This window comes from Bufo gargarizans, chromosome 3, assembly GCF_014858855.1.
Source record: "Bufo gargarizans isolate SCDJY-AF-19 chromosome 3, ASM1485885v1, whole genome shotgun sequence".
Lineage (NCBI taxonomy): Eukaryota > Metazoa > Chordata > Amphibia > Anura > Bufonidae > Bufo > Bufo gargarizans.
This window is the reverse complement of record NC_058082.1, coordinates 524,691,268-524,706,947: the sequence shown is the minus strand read 5'-3', so window position 1 is coordinate 524,706,947 and position 15,680 is coordinate 524,691,268. Positions and strand designations below refer to the sequence as shown.

The window sequence follows — 15,680 nt, the reverse complement described above, 5'->3', positions numbered from 1 at the left end:
GCTTACTGCTGGGACTGGGGCTTTTCCTCTATTACTATGTCTGTACAGCGTACTGCTGGGAATGGGGAGTTCCTTCTATTACTATGTCTGTGCAGCTTACTGCTGGGACTGGGGCTTTTCCTCTATTACTATGTCTGTACAGCTTACTGCAGGGACTGGGGCTTTTCCTCTATTACTATGTCTGTGCAGCTTACTGCTGGGACTGGGGAGTTCCTTATATTACTATGTCTGTACAGCTTACTGCAGGGACTGGGGCTTTTCCTCTATTACTATGTCTGTGCAGCTTACTGCTGGGACTGGGGAGTTCCTTCTATTACTATGTCTGTACAGTTTACTGCTGGGACTGGGGCATTTTTTCTATTACTATGTCTGTACAGCTTACTGCTGGGACTGGGGTGTTCCTTATATTACTATGTCTGTACAGCTTACTGCTGGGACTGGGGTGTTCCTTCTATTACTATGTCTGTACAGCAGTTTTTGATAATGTCTGAGGGGCTCTCGTCTCTATGTGAAAGAACAGGTGGGCGGGAATGTCATGTGACTGCTCCTCTGAATATGCTTGCTACAGTGCATGCTGGGATTTTTACTTTTACTTTACAGCTGCTCCTCCGACACATCTGGTCTGAGGAGCTCCTCCAGGGAACTGTGTCATGGGGAACAGGTTAGAAAAATTATATATTTTTTTTAGCTTTAGATATTAATACTTTATAGTTTTTGCTATTGTCTGGGGCACTTTGGATTTTTGATACTTAGGGTGGCCAACCCCTTTAAGTTCTTTTCCCACAGCCCGAGCTCAGCTTGGGAAAAACAAGTGGTTAAGCCAGAATTCTGGAATATTAATCTTAGGCAACTTTTACAGTTGCGTCTGTAATTCTGGTATTGAGATCTGGCAGAGGATCTCAATACCACAAGTAAACTGATCCATGTTGCATCAGAATGCATCCGTCCTGTTAGGATGTGTTGTGTTCAGTCACAAAACTTAATGCTGCAGAAATGGAAGATATCCTTATTGATCTCTTTCCTTTCAAAATGCATGGGGGAAAAACGGAACCGTTTTTTTCCCCCCCTGATGGATCTCAATACCGGAAACAACAATGCAAGTGTTAAAGTAGCATTAGTAAATCACTTCCATTGTTTTCATGCAAAAATATGATCATCATTTTAATTCCAATGCTAACAAAAAGTAAGACTCTCGCTCTCTCAACTAGAAGCTTGCTATCTGTGGCATTCATTTCAATCTGTACCTTACACGTTTTACTAAAAATATTCTTTGTCACAGTTCCTTGCTTCCTCACTCCCGCTCTCCTCTTTATCCATACTCAGTAAAAAAAAAAAAAAATAGCTGCATACAGAATATTATTTCTATTTTTACATTTAGCTTACACTCATATACTGAGCGCAGACAAGTCAGGCACAATAAGTTAGCTTGTACTTGGACTGTAGCCACAACAATAAGGCAAATCTATTCTATGTTAATTAGGTTGTTAGCCAATAACAACCCTTCTAGGCAAACTGCAACACATTTCCTACTGCAGTATATACTGTAGTTAGAAATTAATCAAAGCAATTTCAACAAGACATACATTTCTATGGCCGAATAATGAAAACAACAGTTTTTTTAGCTTTTAAAACTGCAAATCCATAAAATTCTACTCCTTATTCTGTCTCTAGGTTTTTTTTTGTTTTTTTTACCATGTAACCAGAATTTCTTCCAAATCTTTAGGTCTGAATTCAAAATGATGTCAATAATATTTTTGATAAACTGATTACTCTCATCCACTGTCTGTTTTCAGCCTTGATGTTGGTTTCTCACAAAAAATATTTCACTGTGTTTGTTATTGCAATTATTGATATTTTTTTCGCTTATGGACAGATGTTACCTTAATGTAGGAGCAATTTGAATGAAAGCATTTTTTTTTTACAGTTTGGGTTTGTTTTTGTTTTTATTCATAAGTGCTTCTGTAGGACTTTTAAGTAGTGTAATTTTAATTGCAAAAACCTCAGAAAATGTTTGCTCAAAAATGATATAAAATATAAATGCAATGCATATTTAAGCATTTAAAAAAATCTAAATAACTTTGATATAAAAGGAGTCTTATAGTTGTTTCCATCATAGAAAGGCCTTATGTACATGCACATCAGCACATGGAGCCTCCTAAGATACCATAGTACTCTATGGTGTGACGTATGTAGGACATGTTCTTCACTATAGACAATGTGTGAGGAATAAATCTAAAATGGAACACAACATGACTCTTTTTCCGTTTAATTTTTGTGTAAAAAAAAAGTTCCGTAACTTCGCATAGAAGCCTAAAGGAACCATTGAAAAAAATACCTGATTAGACCAGAAAAAGACATACTTTACTGATACAATATCTTACAAGCTTTTTAGTATTCATATTTCCTATTTATTTAGGCAATGTGTGAAAAGTTGATATCCATTTAAGTACACATTATTATTATTTTTTATATTGAAATTCAATGGCAGATGTTTGCCACTGCATTAGACTACTGATGCATGCATCTGCATTATACCTTTCTTTGCTTTGAATATACAGTATATACACAAGTCAGCTATAATAAAGACCACTGTTAAGAGAAGTGAATATCACTGATTATGACAATACATTGCAAGATGTGTGTCAAGTGAATATTCAGTTCTTGACATTTATGTGCTAGAAACAGGAAACAATGTAAAAAATATAAGTTACTTTGACAAATATAATTTTTTTATGGCAGATGAATGGGTCAAAGACTCACTGATTTGCTTGGAAAATGAAGGTTATCCCATCCGGTCCAATCCCACAGAAAATCTACTGTAGCATAAATTGCTTGAAAAAATGTATCTGCACACCTTCAGAAGTTTTGTGGTGTCCTTTAATTTAGAGAAGACTAAAAGATCTCAGAATACTGCCAGCCTATCTCTCCATTTAATCAGGGAAGTGCTGAAATCGCTCCTCTATATACTTTGTATTGGCCAATGTAACAGTCAGAGGCAAATGAGTGTTGACCAAAATGTTCATCATTAATCAACTCTACGGGGAAGATCGGGAAGTGTACTACAGCCCTATGTCAAGTCATAGTGTTAGGACAGGCTATTGATTACTGATCAATGGAAGTCAGGAAGCAAGTATAAGGTATACTAAAATGTGACAGGATGTACCCTTTTTTGTATTATGAATATTTGTAGTAGTAGGACCACTACATTATTGTATTACAGTTCTGCAAGTTCAACAGATGTTATGTTGGTTGTCCATTAAATAAAACGACTCTTAAAGCAGCTCAAAACTATGATAAAAGATACAAAATAAATAAAGACAAACATAATCTCTTTACTGATCCTCTGCTGCTCTCTGCTTTCAGATCCTTTTTGACACATCATTCATATACTGAATATATGAATATACAAATTCATATATTAAGATAGGGGATTGGTGTGGGGAGTATGCTTTTTCATTGTGAATTTGATTAACAGTAATTTTTATCCAGTGGACAATCCTTTTAAATGTATCTAGAATTGTAGTCAGTAAAAACAAAAAAAAAAATACATAAATGTCAGAGATGAGGCCTGCTGTGGACTGCAATAAAACAGTATTTCCATGTAGCTCTGTGTTATAATGGGAATATAGTTTTAAGCAATATTGACTAACGATAAGTGTGACTATTGTATATGGTGAAGCCAGACATATTTTTACAATGTTTTTGTATCTCACTCTTGGGATTTTGAATACTATAATATAACATCCTAAGTAATGATACTACGTATGTGATCAGTATTCCTAAGTTAGAATTTATCTAGCTACATCATTAGTAAGGCAAATAATTCCAAGAAATAAGCTAACATTAAAAATTCATATACGAGGTACTGATCTGCATTAGATGCCCAGATCATCTGTACATAGGGCTGGAGTCAAAGAAATTAATGAAGTCATTCCAAGATAATGTGTGAGGATAGATCATAGAAGGCTGTCTTAAGATTGTGCACAGGCACCAGACAAGCATTAGATGAAGACATGTTCACAAACGAGCCGGAGAAAATTAATGAGAGAAGTGTGAAGACAACCATCTTTAATATGCAGAGCAAGAGTATCTTGATTATGAATTAATAATGAGCGCTCAACAATCTTAATATCCACAGTAAGGTAAAGTAGGATTAGAAATGGGAAATAATCATGATGTGTTCTGGCTTAATGAAGATCACTGGCTATTCAGATGCAATAGAATGATAAAAGGGGAATGTAGAAAGAGCTAGTTAATTACATATATGTGATTGTTAATCTCTTTAAAGTGCACCTGTCCTTAAAAAAAAATAGCAATAATCACTTTTGTGAATTAGGCAACTGTAGACATGACTTAGGCACATTGTAGCCAGAAATTGTGTGTCGGTTTGTCTGCTAATTGAGGAGGCTCTTAAATCTGCAGTATACATGTAATGGAGTAACTATTGATGCCTAGGTAGATAGGTCATGCAATGTGCAAAGCGATTTGTTTCTCTTTCTTATGAGGGAATAGCATAGATCCATTAATATGTAAAGGCTCCTACTGTTGCTCTATAAAAGAAAACAACTTTTCCTGTTAGTGTGTTTTGCTGCAGTTATTTTTACAGTATATCCCTTGGGTTAGGTAATTTCTAATGCTAGAAAACAATGCAGCAATCTGAACTCGAGACGTATAGTTTACTCTTATGTGAGAGCAATATGCATCATCTTTACCATTACTATTTCCACTCTCTAGTCAAGTTGACAGTGTTCATGTTCTCCACTAATTAGACTATTTCCAGTTATTCCAGTATTCTATTTATTTGGTTGTGAGCTTTTAAACTACTAATATTAAGTATTTTCAGGGGAAGACAGGCTATAGATCCTCTGGGGAAAATTCCCGTGGATCTGAGCCCTCCTCATGGCCACTAGCTAGGTAAGTAATGATCTGACACTCCTCTCCTGACTCTTGAATTCAACTGTATTGCCATCATGAGTTTTTCAGCTTCTTTGGCAGTATTTTATGATGCACTGTGATATTGGTTATGCTGGAGTGGTGTAATGTGCCGCAATATGGTATTACTGGCCACGTCTACTCGTGTCGGTCCTGCCATCGGTCAGTTTGGCCCCAACAACAAAATGGGGCCACTTTTAGTTTTTTCCAGGGCCACTTTGAGTTCCCAGTCCACCCCTTGGTATTATATTGCAATTTTCTCTACTCATCTCCCCATGTGTTTCTGTTTCCAGCAGTGATTATTCACTTCCCACTCTCCTCTTCATCTCGGAGTGCCTGACTGCCAGGGTAGCTCTGTCCCTCTACACAGGCTGTGGACTGCTTACTGGCAAGGTTCCTCCACTGCTTATAGAGTGCACGTGCTCCCTCTGGCATGGCAACCCAACTAACGCCATCTAGTGGCTGGGCTCTTTTGGGTACTTAAGATACCTCCCCAATGGGAGTGTGCCTGAGGAATAGGTTGTCTAGACTGCAAAGGTGCACTATAGATCTGTCTGCTTCCCATATATTGGCTTCTTCCTGTTTTTTGGATTTGACCCTTCACTGTCTGACCTGACTTTTGCCTGATTTTTGTATAGACGTTGCTGCCACCCTGTCCCCCCACCTAGGACAGTATGAGATTGCACATATTATACCTTTCCTGACCTCGACCTGTCTCTAACTAAGGTTTTGTATAATCCCTTGGTGTCAACCAAATAGAGACTACGCCAGAAGGTGGTGGCCTAGTGGTTCCCCTGCAGCGGAAACCAGATAACTGTACAGGGGTTAAAGGGTGAAAACCAGGGGACTAAAAGTATAATGTTAGGAGTAGCACCAACTCAATTCCATTTGGTTGGTGTAGCACTCATAAAATTTGACTGAAGATCTCTAATTAAAAAAAAAATCCTCAGAATGCTAGAACAGAGGGAAGGGACTGTAAAAATGACAACCCACTCCTGCTCCTATTCACTATGGGCACATTTTGTAGACTGTTTAGCCATTGACTAGAATAAGCTGAGCATGTGGTTTTCTGAAAACAGCTGAGTTGATACTTACTGTCCCTTTGTTCTAATTGGCAGGGGTCATTGATGGCATGTCCCTACAAAAGGGTAAACTTATAGGAGTCTATCCGATATGATATTGTAAACATGCCATCTATAACCATACTTGAAATATCACATTGATGTAACAGATGTATATTACTATCACTATACTTTAAATATTAGAGACAACTGACACTAGCAGGTATTGGTGCCAGGAGTGGTATATTTATCATTCAGTGGTATATTTATTATTCAGCACAGTGATATTTTTAATATTCTGTCTGTTAATTATTATTGTGTATTATATTGCATTTAGAAAATGCTGATAGGTCAATTCACTAAAAATTTAGTTTTAATGCTGTATGGAGACCCGTCAAAGTGAACAGAGTTATGACCGAAATCTCACAAGACTTTGCTGAATAACTTCGGCAATCATGGTTCGGAAGTTGGCTTCGGTACTGGTTTTAAAGTTGAAAAATCAAATTACAAAGTGATAATAAATTTCCCTCGCTGGAACCCATGCATTTTAATACTGTATGGAGATGGATCTCCGTAAAGCATTCAAACTAACTCACATCTTGGATCCGAAGCGCAATTCACTCAACAATAATAACCAGCTTTGAAAGAAAATGTGGCAAAATTTACCTATCACCTATTTACCTAGAACCTATCACCATGAAATGCAGTGCACTCTATAGGAATTATGTTATTGAACAGGAGGAGCTAAACAGATTGATATATAGTTTATTGAGATTCAGTAAAACTTCAGTTATTCAGTAATTTATTAATTTTAATGTTGTTGTTGTTGTTTTTTTGCTCAGAAGCCAAGTGGTTGTTCCTATCATTGATTGACAGATATCTCTGCATACACAATCATGCAGGAAGGGCTATCAATCACTGAAAAGACCACCCATATGACCACTGAGTTCAGAAAAAGCAAAGAGTTTTTCTGAATCGTTATCCATATGACTATATACAGTTTCAATCTGCTCAATTCCTTCTGCTCTATAACATGCTTCCAGGGGCGTAGCTATCGGGGGAACAGAGGTAGAAGTTGCAGGAGCCCTTTTGTGCCACATAAGAAGATACTGGTAAGAAAGACTTTTGTGCCACATAAGAAGATACTGGTATTATAGAAAGTGATTGCTGGTCAAGTTACACCTCTGGCTGAAGGGAAGGCGTTAGGTCAAAAATTTGGCATGGGGGGCTGTTTCAATTTTTGCAAGGTGACACGAAGGCTATGTGTTTCCCTGCCCCTGGCCACAAAGCACTGAGGGAAGGGGGGCCAAGCCTTTACCTATGCCTGTGCATGCTTCCCATAGATTGAACTGCATTTTCATATTGACAGGTTCTCTCTAATGCAAATCTGTGCTAATAAAATCATCCTCAGCTGTAACATGTCACAGCAAGTTGGTATTTCCATCCTTGGACCCAATATACTGTTAACTGGCTACACTTCCGCTTTCATATACACCACAAGCATAAAATATATTTTTTTGTGTTGGCTTATGCCATAGCTGACACATGAAGAATATTTAGATATATATCGCTATCCATTTATTTTCTGCACATTCAGCAGGATTAGAACCTAAGCATTACAATATGGTTTACAGCCTTTTCTGAAAGAATCATAAATCCTGATGTTATTAAAATGGTCCATGAGGAGTCTTTACTATTCAAACACCTGGGAAGCTGAAGTCACAGATGACCTTAGTCCTCCTGTGCTTACTTAAAAAGGACCCAGCTGTTTTAGATGAATTGTGACCATGACCAAAGGTCAAAACTATGACTGGAAAACCTAAAATAAGGTATTTAAAGTTGACTTGCTTACCTTTTCTATGTTTATAGGAATTGGATAGCAATAAAGCTGCCAGACATTATTTATTATACAGTATAGGATATATGGTGTGGTGCGAGCCTTGATCCATACCATAGTTAATTATAAACTGTATGGTCAATAAGAGATAATGGAACACATAATGTAGATTGTCCTTACTTTGCATTCTCTACATAATGATGCTAAATCAGAACTATGGCAAGTTGTTTAATTAAGAATAACACTCTTTGGCTATAGGTTCAGGTTGTCAGGTTTCATAATGCAGATAGGCTATAATAGCCAGTAACTAACTGACTACATTAGGCACATGCTCATCACCTTACGCTAAGCAACCTGCTGAATGAATATAGACATGACGGATAACTGACTTTACCATGACAGGTTTAAAGTTTGACCCCTTAGGACGATTTTAATTACTAAAAGGGACAATTCAATCCCAAATGTACATGTTCTTAAACTTATATGCTCCCAATGTATCCCACAAAACTTGGTTTAAGAATACCTGGCAATTATTTGAGGAATTTAGAGAAGGGATAGCGATAGTAGCCGGCGATTTTAACGTAGCCCTAAACCCTCAAGTAGACACCTCAGCAGGCAGATCAATGGTCCCCCTAAAAACACTTGCTGCTATCAAAAGATTGATATTCAACAGTAATCTTATAGATGTTTGAAGAGCAAATAATCCGAGTGAAAAGGATTTCTCCTTTTATTCTCATCCTCATAACACATACCACAGATTAGATTATATCCTAGTCCCTATATCCCATCTACTAAACTGCTCAGAAACACACATTGGCAGTATTGTGCACTCTGATCACGCACCAGTATTCCTAACCTTAAAACCCCATGACGCACCCCCCAAGACCTACATATGGAGACTCAATGAGACTCTTCTAGATGACCAACAAATAAAAAAAAAGTAGAAACTAAACTAAGGGAATTTTTCTCTATAAATAACTCTGAATCGATTTCCCCACACACATTATGGGAAGCACATAAATTGGTGATTAGGGGAGATTTTATAGCAATTGCTTATTACGTAAATAAACGAAGACGTGCTGAGGTTGCAGAATTATATAGCAGAATAGCGGAATTGGACTCCTCACATAAAAAATCTCAGAACAAACAACTTTTATTAGAACTTTCAGTTACCAGGGACAAGCTTAGGGAACTCCTAAATAAGAAGTCGGCTAAGCTATATTTAGCCCTCCAACAGAAGTTTTTGCTCATGAAAACAGGCCCTCTAAGTTCATGCTAGCTCTAACAAAGCAATGTAAAAGGAAATCTAGGATTGTTACGTTCTTTAATAATCATAAAGTACTAGTGAGAAATGATATCGAGATAGCAGAGGCCTTCCAACCGTTCTATTCGGAGCTATACAATATAGATACATCTGATTCCGTAGCCCTGAAAGATGGAAAAAGTAGATTGACCAAAGAGTTCCTTAGCAAAATACATCTCCCGTCCTTATCATCTGATCAAGCTACTGGCCTTTGTTCACCAATCAAATTAGCTGAGCTTTCCGATATTATTAAAAGAATGGCTAAAGATAAATCCCCAGGGCCAGACGGCCTCCCAATGCTATATTATATCTCTTTCAGAGAGACCCTAATGCCCTACCAAACCACAAATGGACCCTAACCTATGCTCAAGCTACAGACCTATATCTCTGTTAAATTTAGATATAAAAATGTATGCTAAGATACTGACAAACAGGATTAAACGCTTATTGAAGGACCTCATTCATCCTGACCAAACAGGATTCATTCCTGGGCGCGAAGGTAAAGATAATACTTATAAAGTCATAAACTCTATTGCATTAGCAAAAAAGAACGGGATCCCTTTTGTGGTTTTGGGAACAGACGCTGAAAAAGCGTTCGATAGAGTGGCGTGGCCCTTCATAAAAAATACTCTATCTAAGTTTGGCTTCCCCCCCCCCCCCTTTTATTGAAGCTGTTTTCTCTATGTATGCCCAACCAAGTGCCAACATTAAAGTCAATGATATTCTCTCTAAACCTGTCCCGATAAATAATGGAACAAGACAGGGTTGTCCCCTTTCACCTCTTCTCTTTATTCTCACAGTCGAACCTCTTTTACAATTCATCAGACAAACTAAAGAGATAAAGGTATGATCTGTGGCAATCTAGAGATCAAGCAAGCAGCGTATGCTGATGACCTACTACTAATGATTTCCAATCCTGCCCAAGCTTTCCCGGTCATTATTAAAACTTTCACCACGTTCGGCTTTATCTCAAACTTCAAGATAAACTTATCCAAATCAGTAGCAATGAACATCACTCTTTCACTCAAACCGCTACAGAAACTCAAAGAAAACACCCCCTTCGAGTGGACTCACTCCCACATAAAATTTCTAGGAGTTAATATTACGCCAGAACTAAATCCATTCCTGACACACTAAATTCATGGTCCCCCTCTTTCATTTCCTGGATAAGTAGACGCAACATTTTTAACTCTTTAATAGTACCCAAAATCACGTACTTAATGCAAGTTCTCCCGATAAAATTGCCAAGCAGTTTCTTTAACACTTTTAGGAAGATTTCTCCCTCCTATATCTGCGGCAACAAAAAACCTAGAATTGCTCATAAAATCCTGCTCCGTCCCTTCCCTAAGGGAGGCATAGGCTTTCCTTCTGCCAAAAGATATCATGAGGCGGTACACATAAACAGAATCATTGACATATTGAGAACACCAAAACATAAACTCTGGATTCCTTTAGAGGAAAAACTGGCAAGTGATCCAATTAGACCCCTACTCCTTTTATCAGAACCTGGTAAGACTACTCAGATTTCTTCAAGAGATACTTTGACATCAGCTACAATAGCTATTTGGAATAATGTAGATATAAGAGGTTCGTGTTTGTCTTACCCCTCCCCACTTATAACTATTAAGGACTGCCTTAGTCTCAATCAGGGTCAGGCCCTGATCTTGCCCCCCCCAACTGCGGAATTCCAACCTCCCGCCGCACGAATTATGGGATAATGAGGGCACTTTTCTTGACCTCACTTCTGTAGCAGAGAAATTTAAACTTAAAAGTTTCAATCAGCTGCAATTTTCGTACCTTAAAACCACCATTAACCCTATTCTTGCTAAATACCAAATCACTACACCACTAACTTGGTTTGAAAAACTTGTCTCACAATCGCTGTACCCAGCAAAGATTATCTCTAGCGTATCTAGAAACCTAATTTCTCTGGAGCTTTCTTCCCCCCTTTACTTTTTAAGGGAGTGGGAGAGAGATCTAGACGTTAAATTCTCTGATAGGGATACCCAGATTATTTTAAGTACTCCCAAGATCATATTCAGATGTGTAACTATTCAAGAGAACGCCTACAAAATCCTCACAAGATGGTACTTAACCCCGGCAAGATTGGTACTTCTAACCGTTGTTGGAGATGTCTTTCTGGTAAAGGCACCTTCCTACACATCTGGTGGTCTTGTCCTAAAATCAAAATCTTCTGGGATTTAGTTTTTAAGATAATAAGAGATATTTTGGGGCTAAATGATGGTCTACTCCCTAGCAGTCCAGGAATAGCTCTCCTGACCCTATTACCCAATCCCTTAGTCAATTCGAAACTTTCCCTCCTGAGAATTTTACTGGCTGCGGCTAGATTACTAATCGCTTCCAACTGGAAATCTCCTACCACCCCATCTATTTCTCATTGGAGAGGAAAAGTTGAAGCTCTAGCAAGACTAGAGGAACTATCACATTGGGAATTACGGTCACACCACAAATATACAAAAATTTGGCTTCCCTGGATCGCTAGCAGAGACACTATGAACCCGATCATACTCAAGGAGTTGAATACTCTGGGATCCTAAACAACTGGGTGTCAGATTATTTTGTTTGCTCTTTATCTTCTCCACTAAATAGATTTATTTATGGATATTAGGTTCTACTACTGGCTGCTCTGTCTCTATAGCTGCCTTCCTTACTTGTATGCCGGCACTTACGGATTTCGAAGAGTCAGATACTTCAATGGAGCGGATGTCATTTGTACTCACCACCTCCTTATATTTTTCCCTCTCCCACGCCCCCCCCCTTCCCTTTCGCCCCCCTTTCCTCCCCTCCCAGTTCCTGTTGTTCCTCTTAGTTTCTTTTTTTTCATGCTTGAATTATCAAGGTTATTTGAAAAAGCCTCCAATGTGCACTGTACAACGTATAGCATACATGAGAAAGACAGGTCCACCTTATAGACCTAGTTCCCAAATTTGATGGATCATTATCGCCTGCATTACGCTGGTGCCTTTTCTTATCCTAAAGTTTACTAATTTTATATGGTTTGTTCTTCTTGGGCGCTTATCAAATCCCCTCTCTAGTTTGTGAGGAGTCTTTCTCATCTGCGATATACGCTTAGGTCCTGCTAATGTAATGTAGTACCTTATACACAAGATCTCTGTTTTTACCTTTATACAATGTTGAAGCCTTGTACATCACTGGTACGCATACTATTGTCTGTAATTCTTTTACATGTTAAAAATTAATAAAAAGATTTTTAAAAGAAAGACATGACGGATAAATTGTGAAATGTCCTCTTGAAACCCTAAAGCTAAGCTTCATATGCTGGATGTGTGCAGATGTAGCAGATGCCACATAATTCATGTATTTTGATAACCTCTAAGTTAATTCTGTAGGTTTACTAATTGTTCTGTGTCAAACTACAGATATCACAATATCATATCATGGAGAAAACTCATCTTCACCACATCTCTATACATTTATATCTTAGCAACCAGTAATAATCGGTAAAGTCCCTTCCCCACATTAGATCTAGAATATAGTTTTGTCTCTCAAACAATGGTGTAAGTTTAAAAAAAAAGAAATGTGCCTATAGTCATCAACTTCTTTAAATGTACTCTAGGTGCCATGTAGACTTGCAGAGCCTTCCTGGGACAAGTGAGTTAATGCACATGTTTGCAAACTTGTTATGACATAACATTTCAAAACCTGAATTTGCTTTAGCACTAATTAATATAATACCAGGCAGTTAAAAATATTTCCAAATCTAAAGTGAAATGTCTTAAATTGCATTAAAATTAGGGCATTAAAGGGGATTTTCGGCAACAAGTTATTCCCATTGACTGGATACGTAGAGATACGTAGCTGTTAGAATGGTGAAGGTCCAACTAATGGTCCCCTTCAGGAACAGGGGTCTTGTGTCACCTGTTTTAATAAGGTCAAATGCACTGCAGCTCCATTCAATCTCTGTGGGGCTGTTGGAGATAGCTGAGTCCTGTATCGTCAATAGACCCACAGACTTGGAATGCAGTGGTAGTATGCATGCTCAAATGATACCCTCTTCTCATTGAGTATTCCAAAAATTCCAGCAAGTAGCCATACACATTTAATAAAGGTAGGTTAATAGTTGAACAGCAGTTTAAAGAAGGATCAATTGTTCCCAGATGCAACCATATTCATTTTAGTCCACATTGACATTAGAGTTGTTTAAGCTAGCCAAACATGTCCATTCCTACTAGGCAAACACAAATAACTTTAAACTAGGCTTGCTCTTCTGTGAAAAAAAAGTACACAGTTGAGTCACATTATTATGACTAGTTCCTACTTCTGACGTCGGCTGTGCATAGCTCAAAGGAAGTCATGTGTTGTGATCTGGCTTGGTGGGTTTAAAAGGTGTGTGTTTGGCTGTCTGTGCATATATCCCTATTTGCTGTCATTGGACGATTTATCAGAGTTTTAAAAAGGGATGATTATTTACTTTTAGGCTAAGAGTGGCAGTATTTGTGATACTGGGAAATTTGTGAACTGTTTGTGTGCTGTTTGAAAAAAACTGTTGAGCAAATCTTACTGCGTATGAAGTTCCAAAGCAGAAATATGGTCAGTGCACCTCTGCTAACAAAGCTGCATTTACAGAAAAGGCTTCATCTTTTGCTTGTGGCATCTGATTTGGACCATTGGCAAAAGGTTGACTTCTCCATTGAGTCATGTTTTCTGCTTCATCAAATGGATGGAATTTAGCATATCAAGGGTGAAACATTAGAGAACAATTACCCTGCAACTGTAACATCCCAGAGTTATGTTACTAAACTCTTTTACCCCGCTAAAAGTGTATTTATATTTTTATCCTGTGTAATTTAATATCACATCCTCAATAATGTGTATTTTCTAAGCCTGTTACATGTATTTTCTGTAATGTCCATGTACACCAGCAGGTAGAAGCAATGTTTAGCAAGACCTTAGTGTCAGTTTAGTGTTTCTAAACTGGAATAGTTTATTCCAGTTCAGCTCTCCCCTCTTTGAGGAGGTGTGGAATGTTCCCACATCCTGCCTCATGGGGAGGAAAGGAAGTTAGAGTTAGTGTGCCAGCTACCCCTGCTTGTGGAAGGCTGTGCTGGTAGGAACTCCCAGTTCTAGGGATCCCAACCCAGGATCAAGTCTCGGCTGAGACCAAAGATCACCATTCCCAGTCTGAGCCCTTCAGCCTCAACTGGTGACAAGCAAGCATCCATCTCCAGAACTCCAGGATGAACCATTCCTTGTGAGCATAACTGTGAGTATTATCCAGAGACCAGGAGAAGCCAAATTCCTCCTCAGATAGCCAGTCCCATATACAGCGGAAGATAGAGCAGAAGATATATTCCTGCCACATATTACAGAGCCATAAGCAGACGACTAATCCTGCAAGAGAGCTCCAGGCACGTGATAGATGCAGAACAGATATTGATCCCTGCCATACATTGCCAATACCTGCTGTGACCCAAGGACTATTGCTGTAACTCATATGGATTAATGCTGCCTCCAGTAAAGAAAAGTTGAATTATATTTCAAGTCTGGATCTCATTCATTACTACCAAGTTCCTCAATTACTCCTACTAGCAACACACTCATTTATTGCAAGTGAGCCAGGATCCAGGAGTCCAGCTGTACCAAGGTAGGAGATACCGTTGACACTATACCTACTACTACACAGAGACATCACCCCACTCTGGCATTCCTCACTTGGTACATGAGTTGCAACACCTTAAAGGACCCTGAGACTGTACCCTGCGCACGCTACAATTGGCATCACAAACAAAAACTATAGACTTATATACCCATATCCAGACCCACTGCATAATTTGGCGTCCGTGTAACCGTACCACGGTCCTGCTCATTGCACAACGATTACTGGAAGGTTCCATGCTGGTGGTGGCAGCATTATGTACTGTTATCTATGTTGAAGGCACTCTCAATTGATTTGGGTATAAATCCATCCTTGCAAGATCCATACACCCATACATGCTGACTGTCTTCCTTGGGGATGATGGGATCTTCCAGCAAGACAATGTGACATGTCACAGGGCTAGATATGTACAACATTGGTTGGAAGAGTATGAACAAGACTTTCAAGCACTACCTTGGTCTCATAATTCCCCAAACTTGAACCAATTGAGCATATGTGGGACCATCTTGATCATCATGTTCTCTCTATGTATCCTTTCCCACACACTCCAGATACAGGTGACAACCTACCAAGACCTTATACCGTCACTCCCAGCCTGTCTATGCTGCTCATGGCAGTTAGTCTGGATATTAGCATGTGGTCATAATAATGTGACTCATCTGTGCATTTCAAGAAAAGATATTTTGTGGGCTAGCACCAACTGAAATTTTAAACAGCACCAACTTTTCTAAAATGAATGATGGCATGGCGTTGATCATCAAAAATATTAATTGTTAAATCTATTCTGGTTTTTAGTATAATATATATGGCCAAATTTAGGCTTAATGTCACCATATACTTTAGATTGTTGCCATCCATGTCAATTTCTTAGGGGGAGGCTGACTAAAGTAAATATTGATCCCGTGACTT

General features: G+C 38.5%; 1 protein-coding gene across 1 annotated transcript in view; it reads right to left on the bottom strand.

Moving 5' to 3' along the window:
* Nucleotides 1-15,680, bottom strand: part of IL1RAPL1 (interleukin 1 receptor accessory protein like 1) — a 1,039,435-nt gene that overhangs the window by 999,000 nt on the left and 24,755 nt on the right. The window lies entirely within an intron of this gene.